Consider the following 7694-nt stretch of genomic DNA (forward strand, 5'->3'; position numbering starts at 1 on the left):
GGGCTGATGGGATTTGTAGTCCATGAACACCTGGAGAGCCACAGGTTGCAGACCTCTGGACTAGCCTATGGTCATCCAGCAGGCTTCAAATGGAGAAGTGGAGAAACAAACCCAGCTCACCAGATTCGAGTCCACCAGCCAACTTTCTAGCATGAAGGAGCTCCTTACAGCCTTTGTTCAATAATAATAATCATGTCTTTTAAAAGATTGTAATGATTAAGTACAGAACTGGAAAACATACGGCTAGGCTGGTGATCCTCAGAGCCCATTATCTGTTTCCGTGAGAGTGGGAATGAGAGACCAACATGATCCAAAATCAGCTTATACTTATTACCCTCATTCCTTTAATGAAAGCATCTCTGCTGTTTGCAACATTTTTTTTTGCTTGAGTTCAGCATTCTTTGAAACTGTTGGAGTTGCAAAATTCAGCCTTAAAAAAAAACCTTTACAAAAAATAGCAAGCTTTGATTATATATAATGGGGCGCCTGAAATATGAACAGGGTATAAAAATCCTTTGCATCAACGACAACCCCTCTGGCCCCCAAGATTCCCAGCAGCTGTGTGTTCCAGTGACGAGTCAGGCTGCTTGAGTCTTTGGCTCCATGTACACAGCCAGAGAACATAAGAACATAAGAACAAGCCAGCTGGATCAGACCAGAGTCCATCTAGTCCAGCTCTCTGCTACTCGCAGTGGCCCACCAGGTGCCTTTGGCAGCTCACATGCAGGAGGTGAAAGCAAGGGCCTTCTGCGGCTGCTGCTCCCGATCACCTGGACTCTTAAGGCATTTGCAATCTCAGATCAAAGAGGATCAAGATTGGTAGCCATAAATCGACTTCTCCTCCATAAATCTGTCCAAGCCCCCTTTAAAGCTATCCAGGTTAGTGGCCATCACCACCTCCTGTGGCAGCATATTCCAAACACCAATCACACGTTGCGTGAAGAAGTGTTTCCTTTTATTAGTCCTAATTCTTCCCCCCAGCATTTTCAATGAATGCCCCCTGGTTCTAGTATTGTGAGAAAGAGAGAAAAATTTCTCTCCGTCAACATTTTCTACCCCATGCATAATTTTATAGACTTCAATCATATCCCCCCTCAGCCGTCTCCTCTCCAAACTAAAGAGTCCCAAATGCTGCAGCCTTTCCTCATAGGGAAGGTGCTCCAGTCCCTCAATCATCTTCGTTGCCCTTCTCTGCACTTTTTCTATCTCTTCGATATCCTTTTTGAGATGCGGCGACCAGAACTGAACACAGTACTCCAAGTGCGGTCGCACCACGGCTTTATATAAGGGCATGACAATCTTTGCAGTTTTATTCTCAATTCCTTTCCTAATGATCCCCAGCATAGAGTTTGCCTTTTTCACAGCTGCCATGCATTGAGTTGACATTCTCATGGAACTATCCACTAAGACGCCCAAATCCCTTTCCTGGTCTGTGACTGATAGCACTGATCCTTGTAGCTTGTATGTGAAGTTTGGATTTTTTGCAAACTTTTGTACACACAAAAGAATCTTGCGCTGCTTCAAACAGAGCGGTTGGGGCATAAACCTTCATTGATCACAGTATTCTTCATCCAAGATTCATGTATTGGTTCCAGATTACAGCAGTTTATGCCACAATGCATTTGTCAGTCTTTGATGCTGAATAGCAGGACTTTGGCCCCTTCTGCACATGCAGAATAATGCACTTTCAAGCGACTTTCAATCCACTTTGCAGCTGGATTTTACTGTGCGGAATAGCAAAATCCACTTGCAAACAATTGTGAAAGTAGATTGAAAGTGCATTATTCTGCATGTGCAGAAGGGGCCTTAGTCTGCTCCAGTGCCAAACAACTAGGGTTGATAACTCCAGCTTGCTTGAGAAAGTCCTGGAACCTGGGGAGAGTGGAGTTTGGAGTGTGAGTTCAACAAGGATGAGATGCTCAAGAGGCCACCCTCCAAATTCCTTTAGGGCAAGGATGTCCAACTCTGGTGCCCCGGTGTTCATGGACTACAATTCCCATCAGCCCTTACCAGCATGTCTCATTTGTCCATGCTGGCAGGGGCTGATGGGAACCATAGTCCATGAATACCTGGGGCGCCAGAGTTGGACACCCCTACTTTAGGGGAACTGATCCTTGTATTGTGGAGATAGAGCATAATTCCATAAGAACTCCAGGTTCCATCTGGAAGTTGGCAACCGCCTGCTATCCTCTTTCAGCACATCCGTGACCATTCCAGACGACGTCATCGGTAGGCTACATGTGCTACACGGTAAGCAAAAGAGACTCAAAAATGTTCCTTTGTTGCTGGTTTCTGGATGTTCCCGTCTGTAAAGAGAAATTTGTTCTGTTTCATTTTTGTGTATCACACATTCTGTTTCAAAACTTCATTCTGACCAAAAAATAGCCACAGTTTATTGCTACAACCGTGAGTTTTTCTTGGAAGGCATTCTTCCCCATTCTTCTGCATGCTGATGACCACTTTAACTAGCAGTGTGTAGCCACCACTCTGAAGTTACAAAACAGTTTTGTGGTACAAAACCCCTCCTCCTTTAATTTCTGTCCACTGAGATGACTCACATACTCTACGGGCAGGAGAGCAGAGAGCAATTGCAGCTTTTTGGCTGTTAATGCTGATTCCTAGTTCACACAAGCCGCGACTTCACCTTATCTATATAAGAGGCAAGGCATGTTGGCGACGACTCACTTAAAGAGCTGCACAGGTGTGTGAGCAGAGTGGGAGACCACGCTGATCACTGGTGGAATTAGGGGGTCAAAGGGGGCAGGTGAAGCAGGTGCCATTTGCCTGAATCACGTGGGAGGCATATTTTGGTCCCACACCCGTAGCCCTTGGCTGAACTCCACCTTCCACTGCACCCACCTGCCCCCCACTAGCACTGTTGCGAATGCATGCAAGGCGTATTAGCGATAATTCGGAATTTTCTTGCACCTGTTGTGTTTTGTCACACAACAGGACAGCCTTCATTGCTAGTCAGAGATAACAGCGATGACACCACAGAACAGAATCAAAAGGAAAAGCTTCTTGCGCAATACACATTTCTTTGGAAAATAAATCGGGCTTCTCCAGAAACAACAATTATTTAAACATTGGTTCCTTTGCAAGTAATCATACCGACTTTCTGCACATATTTTAAATTGTTTCTTGGGAACAAAATAGCTGAGCAATTTTAAATGCAGTGCTGAATTTCTGAGAATTGCATTACGATTCTTAGGCATCGACAAAACGGCAAGATGTTTGCAACTTTCCAGAAAGTGTAAACGGTGCATTTTTTTCACATGCGTAGCCCACCGCTCTGCCAGATGGAAGAATACCAACAATAGCTCTTATCAAGTAGACTTTATTCCGTAAGTATTCGAGCCATTGTTCACTGTCTACATACTTGGGCGAAGACAGTGGACATTTCCACAAGCTAATCTACACTTGGTCTTAGCCAAAAGGCGAAGACGCTAATCTGGCTCAGCTTCAGTGCTGTTGGGAAACAAGTTGCTTTCCTGCTTCCGCACAATCATTGGGCGTTTGTGCACCACTTGGGTTTTCCCTGACTGTCCTCTGGACAAACAAACACAAACAAACAAACAAAGAACCTTTAATGGCATTACAACATTATATACATAGATCCACTTAACCCAATAGAGGGAAGCTAAAATAAATGGACAGGTAGAGAAGGCTGATGTTCAGGATCTGCTCCTAAAGCGTTGTTTTATATACAGGTCCAAAAATTTGGTGACTGCATCATTTACATCACTACTGGAGCTGTCCAACAGAAAGGTGATCTTTCCTCTGGACTTTCTCAAGCTTGCTTGGCTGGAAAGTCTTGGGAAAGATTGCAGCAAGCTTGGCTGTCTATAGTGTGGTTTTTTCCCAGTCCCATCCCAGTCCCTTCCTCATCATCATCTTATCATCAGGGGGCTTTGGGGGGTTTCAAAAATAGATGAGAATCACGATATCCAGATGTAATGGGATATATCAGTATGTCAGTAATCAAGTTTTTAAAAAAATAGAAAAAAAGCCTTCTAGACTAGAGACTGCTGAGGAGAAATGTGCAAGTCCCGTGTGTCGACAGCAGCAGCAACAACTTCCACAGGAAAACAGTACTATGCAGAAAAGAGACTTTTAAGGAAGCAACAACTGGATGGAAAACTCCTGGTGTCCTTTTACCGCTGTGCTATAGAGAGTGTCTTAACCTACTGCATCTGTGTATGGTTCTCCAGTTGCCCAGTGGCAGATAGGAAGGCGCTCCAAAGGGTGATCACTACTGCACAAAGGATTATCGGCTGCCCTCTCTCCTCCTTGGAAGAACTCTATAATTCCCGAAGCCTAAAAAAAGCCCAAAATATTCTGAGGGACCCGTCTCATCCAGCACACTCTCTTTTTGAACTGTTACCATCCGGCAGACGATACAGGTCTATCAAAACTAGGACAAAGAGGCTTAGAGACAGCTTCTACTCTAGAGCTGTGGCTATGCTAAACTCTGCGGCTTCGTGTTGATGTGTTTGGGGCTGTGTAGGGATGGGTGGAGGAAGGGGAAAGTGAGGATGGGGTATGAGTCTGAAATTGTATGAGTATGATGTATTGTATGAAATTGTATGAGTATGATGTATGAGTCTGAAATTGTGTGCATCGAGGAATGCTGCTGTAAATTTCGTTGTGCGTGCACAATGACAATTTAAAAAATGCTTATAAACAAGATAATAGGTAACTGTCCTCCTTGCAGCTGTAGGTGGGTCCAATTAATGTTGCCTCCTAGTGTCCCCCCTCCCCTTTATTCAATCAGTAAGGATTTAAGGATAGTTCTTTGTTTTACGGGGGGAGATCAAAATGGATGTAGCAGGGGGAGAGGGGCAGCTAAGGATACTAGCCTCCAGGCAGTCGTGTAGCTGCCACAGGACAGGAGGGGGGGCGCACGCCCCGGTTGCGTGCCATTGGGGTCACATGGGAGTGGAAAATCACCCCCACCCCCCCTCCCTCTCACATCCTTGCTCTGCCCCACCACCCAGGCCCCACAGCCCAAAGCAGCCTGGCCGGAGCAGGCTGCTTTTTCAGTCGGCTGCTCTTTGCAGCTGGCTAAACGAAGGTAAGTGGGGTTGGGGGCGGGGTCCATGGGGGGGCGGGGCCTGGGTGCCATTTTGCCCCAGGCACCACTTCCTCCTCCCCCCCATGCCTCTGCCCCTACAGAAAATGGATGCTTTGGAGGATGGACTCTGTGGCCTTGGATCCTAATGGCATTGCATCCCTGTCCTCTACAGGTTCCACCCCCACATCTCCAGATAGTCTCCCCCCATTCCCTGCTAGTGGCTGGGGGGGGGGGGAGTGTCTCGCAATCCTAAGCGTAGTAGTAGGGACAATGGAAGTTCCCAGTCCTTCTCACCAGTTTATCCACCTGTTACCGCTGCTGCTCAGGTAACATTAAGTGATTTCAGCTCAGGCAACGTAATGAGGCGCAGGAAGCCGGTGTACTTCGAAAACAGAATATTTTATCCGAAAGTGGTTGCTACAGCTCAGGCAGGGGAATCGCCCTCCCGTAGCCAAGCGCAGGACCTTTTATGCACAAAGATCAAAAGAGGGCAAGGGGGCAGGTAAGGGGGCAGACCCTTACCTTGCAACAATAAAGAAACATCAACACATTAAAGCGAGGTACAATTACAACTTTGTGAATGGACCCATGAGATCTCGCTGTCAGGCGTCTTCCCGCGAGACTTTAAGATAGTGCTGAAGCAGGGAGCGGAGAGTGTCCATTCATAAAACTGGGTGAGACTGTTAACACACCCAGGTATCTGGTTATCAGATGGGCTGCTTCCTTGAGTTATGTCCTGAGGCTCCCGCGCCTCAGTCCCGCAACCACGGCTGGGATACCTGGAGTGCCGTCATCAGATTCAATTCGTAATTCCAAAAGGGTCTTTGTTTTTGCTAAAGAGATTTACCGGGTGCCATCATGACAGTCTTGGGACCCCCCAAGTTTGGTGCAGTTTGGTTTAGGGGGGTCCAAAGTTATGGACCCTCAAAAGGGTAGCCCTCATCTCCTTAGCAAAGAATGGGGGATGGGGCACCCCCTTTGAGTGTCCATAACTTTGGACCCCCTAAACCAAACTGCACCAAACTTGGGGGGGGTCCCATCAGGACAGTTTCCACATGATACCCTGAAATTTTGGTGCCGATACATCAAAAATTCGCCCCCTGCAGGAACATCCCCGAAATTTGCCCAAGAATCTTTTTTCTGCATTGAGTTTTCTGTATTGCTGTCAATGGTGATTGCAGGCTGGGGGAGGCACATTTCTAAAGTCACAGTCTCAGAACTTTCAGGGTCTCATCAGGAGACTGCCCTGATGATACGCTCCAGGTTTGGTGCAGTTTGGTTCAGGGGGGCCAAAGTTATGGACCCTCAAATGTAGCCCCCATCTCCTATTGGAAACAATGGGGGATGGGAAACTCCCTTTGGGAGTCCATAACTTTGGACTCCTTGAACCAAACCTCACCAAACTTGGGGGGTAGCATAAGGACAGTTGGTGCTGATATGTCTAAAAATGCACCCCCTGCAGGCACCAATGTCCTGGTGCAAAAAAAATTGGTCGTGGTGGAGTGGCCGCCCATGGGTGGGGCGGGGGGGCATCCAACTCAGGTTTTGCCCAGGGCTACAGTTTGCCTTGTTATGCCCCTGGTAGAAGGGGAAATCATGGAGTAAATATCCCTTTGGAGCCTTCATTGCCACTGCAAATGCCTTTGTGTTCGCTGAGGCAATGAGAAGAACCAAGAGATCCAACTCCATGTGGAAGCAACTTTCGCATCTTGAGTCCATGTGTTGTATTGCATGTTATTTTGAGGGATGTTGTTTTTGATAAACCCCAATGGGCCACCTGCAGAGATAGTAAATGCCAAGACTTTGTAGCTCTACATTCTGCAAAAAGCTCAGCAATCAGTTGATCCTGCTCCACAACTATTGTTCCCTCTCCGGTATATCTATGGGCCTTGGGGAACTACCTTCAGAGGGTTAACTGGCAAAGATTTGCTTTGGGACACTCCAGTGGCTTTGACGCTCATTGGCAAAGACAGATGAAAACCTTGGCTTCTCCAACAGGAAGCTGAAAGGACACTGTTCTTGTACATTGACTGGCTTTGGCAAGATGAGGTTGAGTGAACATCAAGCCTTTGGCTTCCATAGACATTGAAATATTTTGACTCGGTGATTTTCGCCCACACTAGTAAACATATCTGCCTGATTATCCTTTGCTCCTACCAGCCGTTGGGTAGCTGTATGGAGCATGGCAGCAGCAAGGATCAGAGGCATAGTGAAAATGGAGCCTGGGACAAAATCTGAGCTGCGCCCCCCACCCCACCCCATATGAGCGGCTACCCCCCCCCACCATGACCAAACAACATTTTTTGCACCAGGTCATCTTGGTAGCGGAGTCAGAAATGAATTATTCAATTTCTGATCTTGCTGTTTAATAAAGGTGAAATTATGTTTTCTTTCTTTGTAAGTTAGATAGGAACAAGTTGTATTAGGTAGAATGTAGGAATTAAAGTTGTATTCTGTATTTGTATCTGTATGGAACCTCCTTTGCCCAAGGCAGGAATCCACCCCTGCTCCACCTGGGCACGACCCTTTCATTTGCAAAACCCATGAATGGACGTTTGGCAAAAGGGCCAAAAAACTGTTGAGAAGTCAGACAAACGAGAACGATGAACAGCTACAAGGA

This window comes from Sphaerodactylus townsendi, linkage group LG03, assembly GCF_021028975.2.
Source record: "Sphaerodactylus townsendi isolate TG3544 linkage group LG03, MPM_Stown_v2.3, whole genome shotgun sequence".
NCBI classification, from domain to species: domain Eukaryota; kingdom Metazoa; phylum Chordata; class Lepidosauria; order Squamata; family Sphaerodactylidae; genus Sphaerodactylus; species Sphaerodactylus townsendi.